This window comes from Engystomops pustulosus, chromosome 2, assembly GCF_040894005.1.
Source record: "Engystomops pustulosus chromosome 2, aEngPut4.maternal, whole genome shotgun sequence".
NCBI classification, from domain to species: domain Eukaryota; kingdom Metazoa; phylum Chordata; class Amphibia; order Anura; family Leptodactylidae; genus Engystomops; species Engystomops pustulosus.
In genome coordinates, this window is record NC_092412.1 from 53339302 (window position 1) to 53351234 (window position 11933).

Genomic DNA, 11933 nt, shown 5'->3' on the forward strand with positions numbered 1-11933 from the left:
AGAATGGTAAACTAGCCGGAGAGGGTACAGGGTCAAAAACTAGCCGAGGTCACAACAACACATATACAGAGCAAGTCAACCTAATGCAGCGAGCGAGTGATGAAGGGATTTCAAACACTGGCACAGGTGACTAGTGAAGCTGCAATTTATGCAGCCAGAACTCCACATCCAGAACCTGATAGGAGCTGGATAGCTTCTGGGAATTAACCCCTCATGGTGCAGAACAACCAGGCATCATGCAGAGGTACCACAAGTCCCAGCAGTTCCGAACACAACTCCTAGACAGCGCAAGATCTTAGCAGCCGCTGCCCCTGACGAGAGGTGAAGTTTGCGCGGATACGCGCCGGGGGTCGGAGAACGCTGCTAGCACCAGCAGAAGAACCAGAAGTCCCAGCATTCTCCCTAGCGACCCTGACAGGATCAATTTTATTAATCTTTATTTATATAGACCCTTTGGCTATAGTGGTTACATGCTACCTATATGTTTCATTTTGGAAATATTTTTGCCATGTATGCATGTCTGAAATCAACCCTTCCAGAAGAACATACAAGACTCTCTTCCTTCAGGTCTATGAAAATTTAATTAAAAACAGAGAAATCTTTGAACAGCCTCTTCTCCATTCCGGCTGCTCATTTAAATTCCTCAGAAGGCGCCATGTTCAGCCCCAATATCACAGTTGTTACATTTGCTGTAAACATAACCCTTTAAACATGTTATTACAACTAGAAATTTAGCTAGACAGTATAAGGATTGTACTCAGAGTAGAAGAAATGAAGGAAATTTAGTTGGACACCAATATAAGACTTCTTGGAAGATCTGACTAGCCAGGAGGGTGTTCAGACGTAAATCACATGCATGTACACATCATATGTAACCTTTTATACTATCTAGGACTTGTGATAGGTTGTCAATATTAGATTAGTGGGGATTGATCTCTTGGCAACCTTCGGCCATTTAAAGGGGTTAGCTTACTCTAGCAGCATTTACTAATGTTGCAACTCAGCCCCATTCACTTGAAAAAGCTGTAGTAAGTTTAAAGAGATTGCCCCACAGTAATAAAAACTTTACTGGTGGGCTTGAGGCTGTCTTCTGACAACTTCCGTCACCAGCGACTGACAGTGGTGCGGAACACCGAGAACAATGAGAGAGGTAAGTATAGGTTTATTTTTTTTCACAGTCCGCCTTCCCCAGGTCCCCAGTAAAATTTTTATTAATGTTGGACAACCCCTTTAAGCCACTGCTAAAAGTAGAGAGGTGTGCCTGGTACACAATGATGGGAGGTTGTTCCTTCTCAAAAATAAGTAGCTCTGTTAAAGCAGGCACGCAGTCTTTAGACCCTTGATTTAATCACTTGCCTGCTCATGCTGCATGGCCCTCAAAAGCATTTTTAGAATCTGCCCTTTCCTTACCATGGAATCCTCTAAAACACTTCTATTACTAAATGCCAATTTACAATTTACTGTATCCTGCAGCTGGCTTATATTAAAGTCTAAAGGTTAGACCAATGGTTTTTGCCAGTCACTATAATGATAACTTCTAAATACAATTTAAAAAATTGATCAATTTGACCTTCACAGCTCTACATAGTGCCATAGTGCTGTACAGGCAGTCCCCTTTTTAAGTACACTCAACTTACAGACGGCCCCTAGTTACAAACATACCTCTGGATGTTGGTAATTTACTGTACTTCAGCCTGAGGCTACAATAACCAGTTATAATAGTTATCACGGGTGTCTTCAATTAAGCTTTATTGTTAACTTTGGTTTTGATGACAACCCAACATTTTAAAATCCAGTTGTCACAGGGGCCAGAAAAATTTTGGCTGGAGTTACAATTATAAAATATACAGTTCCGACTTACATACAAATTCAACTAGAGAACAAACCTACAGAACCTATCTTGTACATAACCCGGGGACTGCCCGTATCAGAAGTCTGAAGTCTTCTGACAAGTTGCATCAATTCCTGTGAATGTGCTATTCCAGACAATCAATCTCAAAAACCTTTCAAAGTTTCAAACGTCTCCTAAATCATGTGCCTTAAAACACTACCTCTTTAAACTAACCCTCTCTGTCTACTCCACCCCTCTTCATTATTTTTTTATGTCTGACGAAACAAATTTTGAAAATGTAACTAATCTTTCAAGTCGATGGGGCAGATTTATCAAGCTATCTGAAAGTCGGAATATTTCTAGTTGCCCATGGCAACCAATCACGGCTCAGCTTTCATTTTACCAGTGATCATGAATAGTTTAAAGTGGAGCTGTGATTGGTTGCCATGGGCAACTAGAAATATTCTGACTTTCAGATAGCTTGATAAATCTGCCCCAATAAATTTCTAAAAATGGTCAGATTTTCATCCAATCCACAAGAAATCAGACCATATATGCTCACTATTGAAGTAATGTGTAAGAATGAGAAATGACACAAGGAAAAGGTATTGAACAAATAAAGAAACTGAGGTGCAAAAAGCCATGGAAAGTCATGACACTGGCTAAAATCTGTCAGTAATTAGAAAGCAATCCAGCCACTTAGTAAGAATAATAACAGCTGGTTCAACTGATGCCTACAAAAAGCATCTCATGATGGGTAAAACCAGTGAGCTGTTTCTTTCCGGTTTCCTTGCTCATTGCACTAAAGGAGACAAGTATTATCTAGGTATAATTAGCGGCTTGAGAAGTGCGGAATTCATTTTGTACTGCGAATGTAATGCTAGACAAGCCAAAGTTATGTGTGTATATGCCTTGAAAGCTTATATTCTGAAATCTCACTGTGACTCAATAACAAGTCTATGTATGTTGACACTAATTACTTTTAATAAAAGTTTATTGAACAGAAAACCAGTGAGCTGTCTTAATACCTTTGCAGACGTATTGCAGAACATAATGAGGACATTGGTTACAGAAGATTTTCTGAACTAGTGAACTACTACTGATGGAGCAATAATACGAAAATAGGAAGAATTTCCATTATCTGGCCAAGAGCAGGACCCCCCAGACGAAGGAGTGAAAAGAAGAGTTGTCCAAGAGCCAAGAGCTCCAGAAGCTGCCATGGGTTGTATGCATGCTTACCATAGAAGAGCTTTTGCTGTGAATTAGATGGGTTGTTGCAGACATCTGATGAGAATTTCATATCGATAGCATATACAGTACATATACAGTATATATTCCTTCCTTATGTAACCAATGATATGTTAAGTGCTATATAAATAAAGATTATTACAGGCAGTCCTCGGGTTATGTACAAGATAGGTTCCATAGGTTTGTTCTTAAGTTGAATTTGTATGTTAGTCAGAACTGTATCTTTTATAATTGTAGTTCCAGACAAAAAAAAATGTTTTGCCCCAGTGACAATTGGAGTTTCACATTTTTAGCTGTAATGGGACCAAGAATTATCAATAAAGCTTCATTATAGACACTTTACAGCTGATCATTGCAGTCTGGGACTATAGTAAAGCATTCAGAGAGCTTCACCAGAGGTCACAGTGGGCAGAGGGGTCCGTCTTTAACTAGGGGTATTCTTTAAGTCGGGTGTCCTTAAGTAGGGGACTGCCTGTATTACTATTAGGTGGTGAGAGACAAACCTTGAATACAAAAAAAAATAGTTTAAACAGAATTTTCCAATATTCCGTTTATTAAAACGTAGCTTTGAAGTCATGTCTGTGGCCCTCAAGCAAACTCCACATCCCAGAATGCAAGAGTTTAATCACTGATGATTATACTATCTGTCAGAGAACCAGGTTTGTAAGATGTCCCATAGCTCAGCTTACATATCACTATGTATAGGACTGCATAAAAATTTGCCAATTCAGTGATATGCGTAAATGTGTCTAGTGATAAAAACAGCTCTTCTTCATCTACTTTAAATGATTTAGGTTAAGCAGTAAGACAATTTACGTATATAACAGCCTATACAGTGCAAGAAAATAAGAACAAAGCCATGCTGGGAGTAATCGATTTATTATGTACCCCCCCTCATGATCCCCAGCTTACAAGAGATCCTGGCTGGTGTTACCTCATCTCGCAGGGGGAGAGTCTACCCCTCCTGGCAGTTTTAAGCCCTTCTAGTCTTTCATATTATCTGTCACTTAATGTTTTCTTACTAATAATCAATTTTCATTGATCCACTCCTGTGAGTGCTCAGCATTTTAGCCTTTAGACATATAAATCCACATAAATTATTATCTCCACAGAGACATACCACTAGCCTCGTATACACGTAAATATAAAGCTAGACATACCGTCATCAGTTCACATCAAAATAACAAGAATGCTACACCATCAGCATTGTACACAGTCGCAGAGTGTATGCTTCCAGATCTGCCAAGCAGGCTGACAGTAATACACATAATAAAACATAAAATGCACTTTAATAAAAACTCATTATTAGGGTTTCTTTTGCAGACAAGAAGAAATTACTTTTATATGCCGCCATATGGTGCCTAGTAAGTGGGGGGGGGGATTTATCTAGGTTGGACACAAAGGGGGGGAACTCATTTAAAATGGCATTTTGAATGCCAATCTTAAACCTACCCCCGCTGGCGCTTCGGTACCCATATATACTAAGAGGCTCCGGTCTATTAGTAAATATGGGAGCAAACTTCTCCAATTCAGGCCTGTAGACCAGTTTTTAACTGGTGGTGTTATTTGGTAAAGTTTCTCCTGGTGTGCTGGTTGTTCACACCCCTGCCTACCCTTCGCCCACCCAGCTCCTTGCTTTCCCCTCTGGCATGCCCTAAGTAGGGTGCTTGTTGGAGAAGCCAGAAAACTGGTGGAGAAGTCATAGTGAATCTCCCTCATTGTGTGCCAGTCTTGATATCCCAGGCTTTGATACTTTGAGCCTCCATCCTCGGTTGCAGGGCCGGCTCCAGGTTTTAGTGGGCCCCTGGGCGACAGAGCCTTAGTGGGCCCCTCCCCCTCTCCCTGCAGACACACTGAACCCCCCCACCCTCCGGGAAAGAAAAAAGAATTCCCCTTTCCTGGTTCCCCTGGAGCAGCGCCTGCAGCTGTCTTCGGCCTGGGCCCCCCATTCGCGCCGGCTCTGAAGCCGGCACACGTGATCCGATGACGTCATCATGTGCGCCGGCTTCAGAGCCGTCGCATACCCTGCGGAGCGCTGCATCGTGGGAACCGGGACAGGTGAGTTTTAGATTCTGCCTCTATACTGCGCTCCCGACCAGCGCAGCATAGAGGCAGAAAAGTGATCGATCCGGATGGTGATCAATTGTACCAGTGTCTTATAGCGACACTGGTACAATTGATCCGGGGGCCCGAGTGGGCCCCTCCAGTACCCCGGGGCCCCGGCACTTGCCCGGGTTGGCCGGGTGCTGGCGCTGGGCCTGCTCGGTTGTGTGCCCAGATGAATTCTATGAAATATCCTTTTTCGCATAGATTTTTGCTATAACCTAAAAAAGTAAATATTATAAATGCGCAAAACCAGGGCATGCCCTGACCCATCCTTTACACTGGCCCTCCATGCACCATCATGCCAACTTGGAATGTAGGTAGCGTAATGGGGAAAAACTTGCAATTCCTTCAACTTTTTTATTCCTTGTGTAGCTGAAAACTGGTGTACAAGGAATGATGAATGCCACACCAATGCTTCTAGGAATGCCTGACAAATATAGCATGTGTCAGAGAATGCTACAATTTATTATAGGATCTACAGGATAGTCATGGTCTTATCACTGGGAACGCTAACAATTGGAGAATGAGCATTAGCGGATTATAACATGGGTGGTTACCTAGGGTCCAAGGCATTTGTAGGGTACATAACCACTAAGTTTGATGCCATAGATATAAAATGGAGAAGCAACTCCAGCCCTCTACTAATCATACAAGTGTGTTGACTTCTGACACACATGTATAAAGCAACCTTTCCATAGGTCCTTAAACTGCAGCACTGAACTGGAACCAACTTCATTAGACTTTTAGCTATAAAGTAAACTTTACTCTGGTACCACAATAAAATGAGATAGGAATTGGGGAAAACATTTTCATGTAGCCCAGACCCCACGGTTTAACCATTCAAAAGTGTATCATTCTTAGTGACAGGAGGTGTACATATATATTTTTGAATAGCCTGTGCGCATATGTTTTTGAAGAGCCTGTGCGCATACATTTTTGAAGAGCCTGTGCGTATACATTTTTGAAGAGCCTGTGCGCATACATCTTTAAATCTGTCCACCAATTAAAAAGAAATATCCCCCAGTAGTGTAAATGACATTTTATTAGGCAAGGGGGTGGTAGGCTTTGATTTTCTCTGGGACCCTGCCTCTTAATACTGTATGAAAATGGAAGGTTACCGTCCCCTGGACTAGTACAAGCTACGGTAAGTCATGTATAAAAATGGAGCTATAACATGCTGCAGTTTAGAGACAAAGATTAATGGATCCTTGGAAGAATAAAGGTCCCATCTTCTGCAAATAATGCCACATCTGTTGATGAGTTGACTCTGGGATATCTACTGGGAGTTATTAGGCTGAGCTGCAATACCAGATACAATCCATGGACAAGTGTGGCAGTGTTTTGGGAGGATTGCCTGTTTATCTAGTCTGGGGCACCTACCAAACTAGTAAAGTTTTCTGGTGATTCATAAAAGTTTAAGACACTTTCCAATGAGACAGTCTCTCAATGTCTACCTGATGGCTGTGAATAGAACTTTTGTTTAATTATATGGACAGCAAAACAAATTACTTTCTTCTAAAATTCCAATGAATTTCATAACGAATAGCATTTTTCTTAAACACCAGCATATGTCAGTGACACTCTCGCCAGGATCATCCCATATGCAGTCCATTGTTATACACTGTATAATGACCCTGTTACACGGTCCTAAATAGAAGATTCATGCAGATCCATATAGTGGCTACAGAACAAAGCCATACAATGGGAAAGTAACATGCGGTACTGCCGCCTCCAGATACTGCAGCATTAAAAGCAGTGCTGCCCAATATACATACTGCATTACAGTGCTCAAATAATTCCATCATGTAAAGTAAACCCAAAATAACAAATGTTATATCAAGTCTAAAAACAATAAACATAAGATTCATGGTGGCCCCACGGCTCAGGTGCAAGACGCCCTCTTTCGCAGGGGCAGCTGACACACACACCCCTTATGCCAGCTGTGGCCAACACATGACACAATGTGACAACCATTATCAAACCTCCATAGACTCATTGCTGCTTTCTAATAATCAATCACGCATAAACACAAACACGTACACGTTGCTACAAAGCTTCCACGTTCCATACATAAGTATTTGTACACAAAGGTATAACATAGGCAAACAAGAAGCTTGCATGTACAACTCCTGGGATACCACACCCCCCATTCTAGGATGAGACTATACTGCCCCTTCCTGCCTGAACATAGAATTACAGTATGGAACTAAAATAGATACAATGTCTATAATGTATATTTTAAATGATGAAGAAAATAAGATGATACAGAGTTTTACTTTATCATTGCCTGTTGTGTTGCCGATGGAACTATAACAGTTGCCACTCCAAAAGAATATAACTTGCCCATATCTGCAACTGTTTTACCTTCATCTTCCTTCCTAGTTTCATTTCCATAGATGCACGTACAAAAAGCCCCATTCGTAGACTTCTGTCTGTATTATCTGAGATTGTCAGGCATCCTTCTACATCCACCATGCTGCCCATCTGTTCGGTTTAATGCTGCTCTCCTTCCATTTTGGTGCATCTAATCAAAGCTTGAGTCCATTTTGTTGTATCCCTGTACCTGGCTATGATGAGTATCTGGATCTAAATCAATTATTCCATATTGTCTTGTAGATGTAACATTGTATTTGATATATACTGTATATATTCCTGCTTTTCATATCATGTGTTTCATGCATTACAAATCCAGATCCATCTCTCCTTGTACCTGTGTATATCAATGCTAATGTCAGATATCAAGTATATGTGTATTGTGTGCCAATGTCAGGAAATATGTATCTGCACTGTCCGCCTGTTCCTATGGCAGACATACACAGTCATCTTTAGGGAAAAGGCCTAATGCTAAATATCAGAGACTCCCACACAATACACCTGGATTCTGCAGCACGTATACAAAGTATATGAAATATCAGATGAAACATTGCTAAATCTAGATCCAACCAGCTCTGGCGTGTTGCATAGAGGCTATATATAAGAGGAGATGATGACAGGAGGAGGCAGACATACTGAATACATTACTGCAGATTATACGTGCAAGCTACTGTATTGCATTTTGCAAGATGCAGCATGAAAACATATTATCCATTACCTTAATCACAGCAGTCTACAGCGACGTCGTAGTCTGTCTTTCCTGCTCTTCTCCTCGTTTCTTAGCCTTACACAATAGTGCAGGAGCCTACTGTCCCCAGGGCCTCCTGTCACAGCTTCTGCATAGTCCCCATCTGGCTAATTGTAGTCTCTGGGAGATAGAGGACTTGAGTAAAGTATGAGGGGGATGGGGATGATGAGCCCAGAGACCCTTTAATTCTCCCCCTTGAAAAGACTGACAGAGCCCAATGGTGCACTGCTTTGATGCTGTGGGGGTGGGTGAATGTAGGAGGCTGAATCTTGTGTTGATGGAGAGAGAGGAGGGTTGTAGACTAAGATCCTCCTATTCCTCATCGCATCCCCATGGAGGTCAGTCACGCCCTGATCTCAGCACCACACTGGCTTTAGCTTAACCCTCTTCAGCACCAAGGACAGCGGTAATACAGAAGGGGGATGAATCTTAGTAGCCAGCACCTATGGATGTTAGACACTTTGTAAAGCCTCTATAGACAATTCAGCTTCACCGATCACCAAAATCACTGAATAATAATAATTCCTTTATTTATACAGCGCACACAGATTATACAGCGCTGCACAGAGTTTGCCAAATCAGTCCCTGTCCCCAATGGGGCTCACAATCTAATCAACCTACCAGTATGTCTTAGAGTGTGGGAGGAAACCGGAGGACCCGGAGGAAACCCACACAAACATGGAAAGAACATACAAACTCTTTACAGATGTTGGATGACCTGGGTGAGACTTGAACCCAGGACCCCAGCTGAATCATTGATATACTGTAGGTATTACCTTATCCCCTGAAGAGTTTCCACATATAGGGACACATGACTGGTTCATAGTATTTTTTATGAATGAATTACATTTTCCAATTATAAATGCAACAATTTTATTTTTACTCCCATTTGTCATGAGCTGAACTCAAAGATCTCAGACTATTTCTATGCACACAAAGGGCATTTTACTCTGAAATATTGTTGACAAATCTGTCTGTGTAGGCTACATTCACACGGCCATATGGTGGACATATATATGGCCAATGTATATACGCCATATATACATCCCCCATTTGCAGCACCGTACCGTCCTGTAGCCAGGAGAAAGATAGGGCATGTTATGTATGCCGTGCGCCACCCTCTCCTCTTCTCCCTGCGCCGTGTGCCCACTGTGCTAAGGTACGGCAGGCACAACGTTGCGTGAATGTAGCTTTAGTCTGTTAACAAGATAATCCATCCACCTCACAAAACAAGGTTCTGATTGGACACATGATTATTGCCCCGGTGGACCTTATGATGGCAACAGTAGAAGCCCACCTTAAAATGTGCAGTTTTACTGTATATGGGGGTCTTGGGGTGGACAGAAAACCAGTCATTACCTGGTGAGACAACCATGACAGCCTCAAGCAGAAAAAAAAACCCATCTCATTCAAATATAGTTGGTCAACATGTCAGGCACCATTGAACGCAAACCTTTGTCGACTCAAGTCAACAAACTACAGACATAATCAAATACCCAATGAGGACGATTAGTAAAGATAGATAGGCTTCTTGTACTAGGAGTAGCTCTCCAAAAAGATGGTTTGATGTTCAGGTCCTTAAAGTAGAGAGCTACCTATTCCAAATTATTGGATAGGTAAATTTTCAAATGAATGGTGGAAAAAAAATCAGGTGAAGAAGTATGGTGTGATATCACAGATACTCTCTTGTGATGCTGTCGGAATCACAATAATAGTTTATTAAGTGGTCAACTCCTTCCAGAAAAGTACCGTTCCCTTCATCAGGTCCAGATACCGAAAACATTGATGTTATGAGGAATCCTTATATTTACAAAGGAAAATTAGTGTTTCTTTAGCCTGGCGGGCACATTGCTGTGTGATACCTCGCTAGGCTAAAGAAACACATTGTTCACTTATTTGCCTAATAAATTGTTATAGTCACCTTCAGACATAACTTATCCCACCAGAAGCACCTGAATTGACCTGATGAAGCGCCTGCAGTAAGGGTGCAAAACACGTTGGCATTTACTCTTATCCCTTAATAAACCAAATTGTTGTCACCCAGAATTTGAGTCGCTCTGTGCCGTTGGAACGGCCAGAGTACATCTTTTTGTCTTCCTTTGACAATCTTGTCCTAGGGTACACCTTACCAATAGTTATGTGAAATTGTTATTGTGATTCACACATCAGCACACGAGAGCAGCACGTCCACATCTTTACCTGTTTTTTTTTCTACCACTCAAACATATCGGGCAGACATTATTTGTTTCTGCAAACTGATTGTTGCAGCAGCTGTCTGGGTAGATGGTCTCATACCATCATGGAGGATAAATCCTGGATTTTGAGGTCTTGGACTGGTTTGGTTACACATGATCTAAAGTTGTGAGGCCAGATGGATGTATCGGTACCTCCATATTCTCTGGCTTCTGGAAGTGAAATGAACACTCAATTCATGTCCAACAGTTCTGGTGGACATACCTGCAGTCAGCATTCTCATTATGGCCGTAGTTTGCTCTAGGGTGCACAACACAATACAATCGCCCACAGGTGAAGTCAGGATACAGTACACCTCACATTATTTTGTAGGCAGAGCACATTGGTGGCCAAAGCCGAGTGAATGATTCCTACTCATTACATCAACTCAGATAATGACAGCAAGGAGAGATTTTGACATTTTTAAAGGAATTCATGTAGCATATAAATGGCAAATTCGTGTAACCTTTCAAAACAAAAACACAACATCTCTACGTAAAAACTGTGAAAGGTGAAAAGCGAAACCACAAGTGATCGATGCATTCGAGATACCAGTAATCCAGAACAAGAAAGGGTTTGGTTACAAAGCATCAAAGGTCTTAGCTCTCTGTAATTTGATCTGAGCAGAAAATGGTCTAAGTGATTTGGAGTCAGATGAGACCAACGTTAAGAGAGGCGGAGGGAGATTGTGATGGTGGATCCTTTGTCTGTCAATCACCAGTAAGCCCATACCGCAAGGAATGTGACCATCACAAATACTCACATGATGACAGCTGATCCACAATAGTTACAGAGTTTCTACCTTACCCATGGCAAATTCATTCCGCTCCTACACTTGTATCACTATGTTAAAGCTATAATCTATTTGATCTGTTTACAGAAAACTTAATTAGTATTTTAACCACCTGCAGGGGATGAATGGTAAAGCAGATCCGAAACGCATAGGGTAAAAATGAACATTGTTATTGAGATTACACTGATTAGCAGTATGAGTCATTAAAGGAAGTTCTCCGCAGAACACACACAATTCATAGCTAGTAATTTAATTTACATTGAGTAAATGTGTCTAAAATACTACAACGATCCCTGAACCCTGGCTGGTTAGTTATAACCCAGGATTTTCAATTAGAGATGTACCCACTAGGTCACATTAACAGATATCCAAGGAGTGGTCCTGAATAGAGGGTAAACATATGACATATCCAAGTAAATTGATAATATAAAGGACACCAAAAACTTTTTGTATTTATTAAAAAATAATCCATATACATGGCTAGGGAAGAAAATTGGCCCTTTAGTTGCTTTTGGGATTCCTGTTATGAAACTTGATTTAGAAATTCTGTCTTAAAAGGATTGTGGTGACAGTAAAGTCTTATCCAAAGGATAGGGGATAAG

The 11933-nt window shown here is 41.3% G+C and overlaps 1 protein-coding gene across 1 annotated transcript in view; it reads right to left on the reverse strand.

The window, feature by feature from the left end:
- Nucleotides 1-8587, reverse strand: part of MAP3K12 (mitogen-activated protein kinase kinase kinase 12) — a 90644-nt gene extending 82057 nt beyond the window's left edge. Inside the window, exon 1 of the mRNA XM_072134629.1 lies at nt 8277-8587. The gene's annotated coding sequence lies outside the window, so the exon portion shown is untranslated. The remainder of the gene's footprint in view (nt 1-8276) is intronic.
- Between the last annotated feature and the right edge of the window lie 3346 nt (nt 8588-11933).